The sequence below is a fragment of the Eptatretus burgeri genome, chromosome 2 (genome assembly GCF_056783735.1).
Source record: "Eptatretus burgeri isolate ZD-2024b chromosome 2, Ebu_testis_v1, whole genome shotgun sequence".
Classification (NCBI taxonomy): Eukaryota; Metazoa; Chordata; class Myxini; order Myxiniformes; family Myxinidae; genus Eptatretus; species Eptatretus burgeri.
The window spans coordinates 139,180,921-139,188,825 of record NC_140962.1 but is presented as its reverse complement, the minus strand read 5'-3'; positions in this window follow the sequence as shown (position 1 = coordinate 139,188,825).

Sequence of the window (7,905 nt, the reverse complement as noted above, 5' to 3'; positions counted from 1 at the left end):
TGGAGTTGGTTATGTTTTAATCTTTATGCCAGGATTTTTACGAATTGTTATTATACCACTTTAACAAAGCAATCTCTGTTTTTATCCTCTCTCCAGCTCCACAACCTGCTGTATAGCACACAGGGAGTACTTAAAAGTGGCTGACTTCCGTCTTGCTCGGCGTTTTGTCCCTGGTGAGCGGCTTCAAGAAAAAGTGGGGACATGATCGTTTATGTCCCCAGAAATCCTGAGAGGGAGAGAATATAAAGGTCCTCCAGTTGACGTGTGGGCAACTGGAATCGTGCTGCACTCATTGTTCACGAAAAAGTATCCCTTTTCCAACACAGAATTACTGGTGAGCATTTATACATTTTCTCTCATAATTTTTGTCATTACCCTCATGAATGTTGTCAGGAAATTATTTTTTTTGTTGGTTCTGACCTCTCCCCTTCTCTCTTCCTCAAAACTCCTCTGAAACATCTCACCTCCCTTTATTTATTTTTCACTTATCCATCCAAACCCCTTTCTTCTGTTCATTAATTTTTATTTTCTTCAATTCGACATCTCTGCACCCCCTCCCCTCCCCTCCCTTCCCCCCTCTCCTCCGTTTGCAAAAAAAGCTTCTGTTCACATTTTCCAGAAACATTTTTCTGGCATTGGCATTGATTGGAAATGTAAATGATCCCCAACACTCTCTCATGGTGGTTCAAAATATAAAGACGATACAGAAGCTACAACCAAGCTGTGCTGCACATTGCACATCGCAAATGTCACTGACCCATTTCTGCAGATAGCACGAGGGATAAAACTGTCTCACTTTGGAATTCACGACCTGTACCGTGCTTCCCACTACCCGACGACCGACACAGCTTTCAGAGGAATGTTAATTCCTACTTCCGACATCTTTGAGGAGATATCAAATTTCACCTGACTTGTGCTGATTCCAATCTCTTGGAAGTTTTCTTGTTATTTTTCACTTTGTTTCGTTTTGTTTTGCTTTATCCTTATCTAACCTTTCCTGAGCCCCTCACAGACATTGGCTTTGTGTCCCGTTTTGGGCGATTTCCAAAAATAAATAAATAATAACGTAATTATATGACGTGTCATGACGTTCCCTTTCGCTCCCAGAGAATGAAGGATTCTTTCTTCCCTTCATTTCTGGACCTCCAACCCAAAAAAAATCCTCCATTCGCCCCTGCACCCCGCTCCCACAAGTGTGGACTGCTGACACACTTCTGGATTGAGCACAGTCTTTCACAGTGCAAAACAGATTTCTGCTAAAAGGAACAAGGTCAGTAATTCCCTCTATAATGAGGAACAGTATCCTTGACAAGCTTCACGAGGGACAACAGAGTAGTGAAGTGCAGGGAACGTGCTAGACAAAGTGTGGTGGCCAGCACGAAGCGGTCACTTAAATGAACAAGGTCTGAATTGCAGAGAATCCATTGAAGAAAGAAGAAATTACGTAGAGCCTTTAATGCCGACCAAGCGACCTGATGGACCTCAGTAGAGGTTTAGAGTAGACATGTTCACAATGAACAACAGTAACTACTTATTCGTAGTGGATTATTTCTCAAGATATGTGGAAATTGCGCAACTCGCCCCCACAAGGTCGGCAGATGGAGTTGTCCAACTGAAGTCAATCTTCACCTGACATGGCATTCTGGAAAAAGCTCGTTGCAGATAACGGTCTGCATTTCTCAGGTGGAGACTTCACAGCCTTTGCGGTAGACGATGAGTTTAACCATGTGACCAGCAGTCCCAAGCACCCTCAGAGTAATGGGGAGGCAGAGCGAGCTCTTCAGACAGAGTTTTTTTTTAGAAAAACCTCCTGAAGAAAGCGGCTAACCCGTATTGAGCATTGCTCACATGCAGAGCAATTCCCCTGTGGAACAGGTGCAGCCCAGCACAAGTGTTGCTGAGGCGTAAGTTATGCACCGCTGTTCCTATCTTTCCAGCAGTGTTGGATCCAGTTTTTCCAGACAAAAGATCTGTGGATCTCAAAGAAAGGGAGAAGAGGTGGATGCATTCTAAGTGCTTTGATAGGAGACACCAGGAAAGAAACCTTGGAGGAAAGTGTGGATCAGAGATGCAAAACTTCAAGGGACTGTGGTGTCTGCACATTCAACTCCTCATGCCTTCCTGATTGACGTGGCACACGGGACAGTTAGGAGGAACCAGAATAAGCTGGTGCCCATTCAGGTGACAGAGTGACACTGGAGGATCCAAAGCGTCAGACCAGCCATTGGAGGCTTCACCAGCACCGACTCTTTCAAGTAAATGAGTTGAACCCACCATCAGGACAAGGCCTGGCAAATAAACAATCAGGGCCCAGACTTGATCTGTGAGAGAGTGATATTGATAGTTTCTCAGTTTAAGAAATGTACAGAACTTTAATGCAAAGGCCGAGTTGTCCACCCACTGCATTCAAACAATGGGAGATGTGTTATAATGCAAATATACAACGTACAATGCAAGTATGCTTGATGCATAGATACAAGTCATGGGACGTGACAGGACATGGGGGGAGGAGTCTGGTGGGCTGAGCTGGATCGATGGATGTGCTGTCAGCTCTTGATGCACAACCTTATTATCTGATACCAAAGTAGTGACTGATTTCCTTTACACTGTAATAAACAGTCGAGTCTTTGATGTTGTAAAATCCTTGGAAGTGCCTAACATGACAATTCTCATTGAGCTTTTTCAAGAGATCCAGAATTGGATTTATGTGAATGCACATTCACAATTGGACAGTAATTTTCACAAGTCCGTGCATGCATGATTTGGTCGCCATTTGATCCTTCCTGTTACCACCTTGAAGCATTTATTTTCAAAAGTGGATTTTGTGATGTTCGCTGATGACATAATTACCTCTCTGACCGAAGCTGAAGGAGGTTATGTTTTCACTGCTTTCTATCTTTTTGTTTGTGTGCAAGGATATCTCAAAAAGTTGTGGTTGAATCCAGATAAAATTTTGTAGACAGGTTGGGTGTGTGAGAAGGAAGAATCGATTCAGTTTTGGTGAAGATCTGTATCTGGATTCGAGAATTTATTCAGTGATTCTTCCCCATTGTGAAATTGGGCTAACCGAATATATTGTTGCGGTTATGGAAATTCACAGAACACCATTCAGGTTCCTATAGATTAGTTATCTTGGTAAGTACGTGTTTTATAGATAGCCCTTTCCCCTTGTCTCACGGGTATTTAAATGTTCCTGTGCTGTGGTTTATGATTAATAGTCAGGTTTTCTTTTCTTTTATTCACACCACCAACAACTACAACCATGCCAGCATCGTTTCACCTTCACCTCGCTCTGCCCGACGCCATTATCCAAACACCACTGACCACGAATGTGGGCGGGAGTTCGCTCGGGACTCCGCCCAGAATGAAGATGGGTGGGCCTCCTTGGCCAATTAAGGACTTCACCGCCTCAGATCGGGACTCTGCTCAGGATGGGAGGGGTGTGCCCCTTGGCCAACCAGAAGCCGAATCACCTCAGCTCGAGACTCCGCCCAGGATGGGAGGGGTGTGCCCCTTGCCCAATCCGGGATCACACCACCTCAGATCGAGAACGGAGAGGGCGGAGACGTTTTTTCCTCCCCCTTTCCCCCGCCCCCCCGAAACAGGGCGAATAAATACGCGGCCGCAGAGCTTGCTAAAAAGATCACATCTCAGTACATGGCCTTGGTGGTCATCTGGGCGCTCATCTTGATGAGGTACATCACTGCTCGTGGACATCACATCTCGGGGGACAATGAAAAAGGAGCAACGAATGCTTGCGTTAGTGGGCTCGAAGCGCGTCCCGTCTGTCAAGTGCGCATCCAGTCTGTCGAGTGCGCATCTCTGGCCAGGTCCAGCGCTGATTGCATCACATGGATTGGAGGTGTCTCGCTGGCGCCTGGTTCTGCGGACCGCTTCGCGACGCTGGTCTGGGTCTCTCGTCAGCTCGAAGACCACACGAGGTGGACAGGTCCGAGGCAGCTCCTAAGAAAGACCATTGATCCGATTCTTTGGGTGTGTGTGTGTCCGTGGGCCCATCTGATAAGTAGTGAAATGTATGTGTTTTTGCCTGTATTTACGTGCTTAATAATAATCGGTTTAGTTCTGCTCTTTATGTTCCCTAGTTCCCCATTATTACCTGCATAAATAAACCCCAATTGTTAAATGTACTCAGCTCGACATGTCATTTCTGCATTGGCTGGGTGTGTCGTGCGTGCGGGAAAGTGAGCAGCCATTGCTACTGTAATGGAGTAACAGGATAATTGGGCCGGCGGAATTCGGCGATACCACCGCTCGGCTACGCACACGGAACGGGCTCGCTTAAGCGGCTCGCTTCCGTTCGAGTTCCGCCGAGGGTGAAGTACCCCAGTCGCTGGATCACGTGGGTACTTAGGTAAGTTGAAGTTGGCAGTTAACCCTACCCCACGTGATCTACCCATTGGCGTATTTCGGACCAAAATAACCAGGACCGGCGACCTCGGACTTCTCTGGGCCGGCGATCTGTAATTCCGGGCGATCGAGCCGAGACGGCCCCAGTGCTCCATCGAGGGTCGTGCTCGTGGTGACGTGCTGGTGGAACCACAACAATATATCACGATATCTGAAAAAGTTGTGGAAGGATTCGGATGAAACTTGATGCACATGTTGGGTATGTGGGAAACACGAATTGTTTCGATTTTGGTGAAGATCTAGAAACGAAAATTATTTAATTTAAAAGTGATTCTTCACAATTGAGAGATCAGGCCAAAAATGATACAATACTGTCTAGCATGACATTTCAAAAATGCAATGGGCCAGATACAGCTCTGGAAAAAAAATAAGAGACCACTCCCAATTTTTATTAAATCAGCATCTCTACATGTATGGCAGCCATTCCATTCCAGTGTCTGTTGAATTCCAACACAGGCACACCTCATTCTACTTCGTGAGGTACTGATTCGGTGATCACCTGAAGTGAATCTTATTTAACAAGGAAAAGTATAAAAACCACTGCTGTGGTCATCAATATCCTCTTGCAATAGGACCAGCTGGATGGCAAAAACAGTGCTAGTAGTACCTCAAAAGTAATTGGAATAAAAAAATAACTATTGACCATGCCAAAAGAGTTGAAAAGAAAAGTTTTGAGTGAGGAAAAGAAGGGTTCAATTCTGGCTTTACTGACAGAGGGATACAGTGAGCATCATGTTGCTTCCATCCTTACATTTTCAAAGACGGCGGTTCATAAGAACAAGGTCAAGCAGCAGACATTGGGGACAACAAAGCTCCAGACTGGCAGAGGGCGAAAACGACTTTCCACTGACCGGGATGACCAACTCATTCGAATGTCACTCAACAACAGTGGGATGACATCAAGTGACCTACAAAAAGAATGGCAAATGGTAGCTGGGGTGAAGTGCACGGTGAGGACGGTTCGAAACAGGCTCCTAGGGGCAGGGCTGAAGTCGCGCAAAGCTCAGAAAAGCCCCTCATCAATGAGAAGCAAAGAAGAGTCAGGCTAAGGTTTGCAAAAGACCATAAGGATTGGACCGTAGAGGACTGGAGTAAGGTCATCTTCTCTGATGAGTCCAATTTTCAGCTTTGCCCAACACCTGGTCATCTAATGGTTAGACGGAGACCTGGAGATGCCTACAAGCCACAGTGTCTTGCACCCACTGTGAAATTTGGTGGAGGATCAGTGATGATCTGGGGTGCTTCAGAAAGGCTGGAATCGGGCAGATTTGTCTTCGTGAAGGACTCATGAATCAAGCCACGTACAAGGTTATCCTGGAAGAACACTTGCTTCCTTCTGCTCTGACAATGTTCCCCAACTCTGAAGATTGTTTTTTCCAGCAGGACAATGCTCCATGCCACACAGCCAGGTCAATCAAGGTGTGGATGGAGGACCATCAGATCAAGACCCTATCATTGCCAGCCCAATCTCCAGACCTGAACCCCATTGAAAACCTCTGGAATGTGATCAAGAGGAAGATGGATGGTCACAAGCCATCAAACAAAGCTGAGCTGCTTGAATTTTTGTGCCAGGAGTGGCATAAAGTCACCCAACAGCAATGTGAAGGACTGGAGGAGAGCAAGCCAAGACGCATGAAAGCTGTGATTGAAAATCAGGGTTATTCCACAAAATATTGATTTCTGAACTCCTCCGAAGTAAAAACATTAGTATTGTGTTGTTTAAAAATGAATATGAACTTGTTTTGTTTGTATTATTTGAGTTCTGACAACACTGAATCTTTGTTGTTATTTTGACCAGTTGTCATTTTCTACAAATAAATGCTCAAAATGACAATATTTTTATTCGGAATTTGGGAAATGTTGTCAGTAGTTTATAGAATAAAACAAAAATGTTCATTTTACTCAAACACATACCTAGAAATAATAAAACCAGAAAAACTGATAATTTTGCAGTGGTCTTTTAATTTTATCCAGAGCTGTATGTTCTTGCGGATCAGACATTGCATGGCGGAGTCTCCACTCCACCGCGTGCCCTTCTAATTTCTGATGTAATGTTCGCTGTTGGATGACAGAATTTCATGTTCTGCCAGAGTCACGAGCAGAAGTAGGAAATAATCGAAGTGGATGTGGGAGAAACGGAGCACACGTGGTTGCTTTTCAATTCCCTTTGCGAATTCGAGGACCCATGGTGGGAGTAACCATTTTCGTAACTGTCCGATGTGTCATGTGATTACTTTGATAGCATGTCAGTTGCAAATTTGCGATGATGTCACTCAGCGAGTCAGAGTTAATCTATTGTTGGTAACGAGGATAAACCAATATGTTGTTGTTCAGTCTTCGTATCCTCTGCTTGTTAACCAAAACCTGAAACTGATACATTGTTATTCACTCTTTTACTCCAGTTTCACAGAACTTTAACGGATGGAGCGTCAATGCAGCTGCAAGGAAGTATTCCGAGCCTCAGGAGCCTGACAGCTTTGAAAGATCGTGGAAGTGATAAAGGAATAAACAACCCGTTTGTCTGCTCTGGTAAATAAAGCCTTGACATTCAACCCATGGCCATTCGTCATCATTCCTCAAAATCTGTGAAATCACCACCTCTCTCCCCTATCTCTGCACAACACACCCCAATAAATCTTTTTCGAACCACATACCTTTCCTCGCCCATTGTAAATAAATCATTGCAAGGAATGTTCCCAGCTTGTCTTTGTGGTGTCTTTCATTGATCCAGCATCGTCCGGGACTTTATTCCCAACGATCCGTTACTTTTCGCCGGTACGTCCTTGGCAGTGTCGATCGGCTGCATCCGATCCGGAAGAGTGATCCGGTTCGGATAAGGTGTACCAAGGGCGTGTTCCCCGGTAATTAAACCATGTGATTAATTGGGCAACCTGATTAACCCACAGACTGGAGGATCCCAGGTCACGCGGTTGAGTTATTGGCGTCCAGTCGGTAAAGCGACCCGCCGCGTCACGGAATTATCAGTGTACGATGGTCTACAATTCCGGGGAGTCTGGTGGGGACTGAGATAGCTTCCCCCACCTCATGGTCTGCTCACCCGAACCCCCGGCTTGCAACAATATTATATACATATACATATATATATATATATATATATATATATATATATATATATATATATATACATATATATATTTCCCCCACTTGGGGGTGACGGTCATCTCTGAAGCTCTGTAGATGTGGATCTCTGATCAGCTTCGAAAGGTTTCGATGTCGTCTTGTCTTTTGGTTCAACGAACAGACGAAAGCCCGGGAGTAAAAAGGATAGAAAACCTCAGAAATCAAACTCCATTTCTGAGTTATCCAGAGATAGATTTTGAAAATGGTTGATTTGGAACATTTTTGATCAATGTGTCTTCAAAAGGATAGAAACCGGACCTCAGAAATCAAACCGCATTTCTGAGTCATAAATGGCGGATGATATCACTGGTTTACAAAAAAATTTAGGCACGCCTG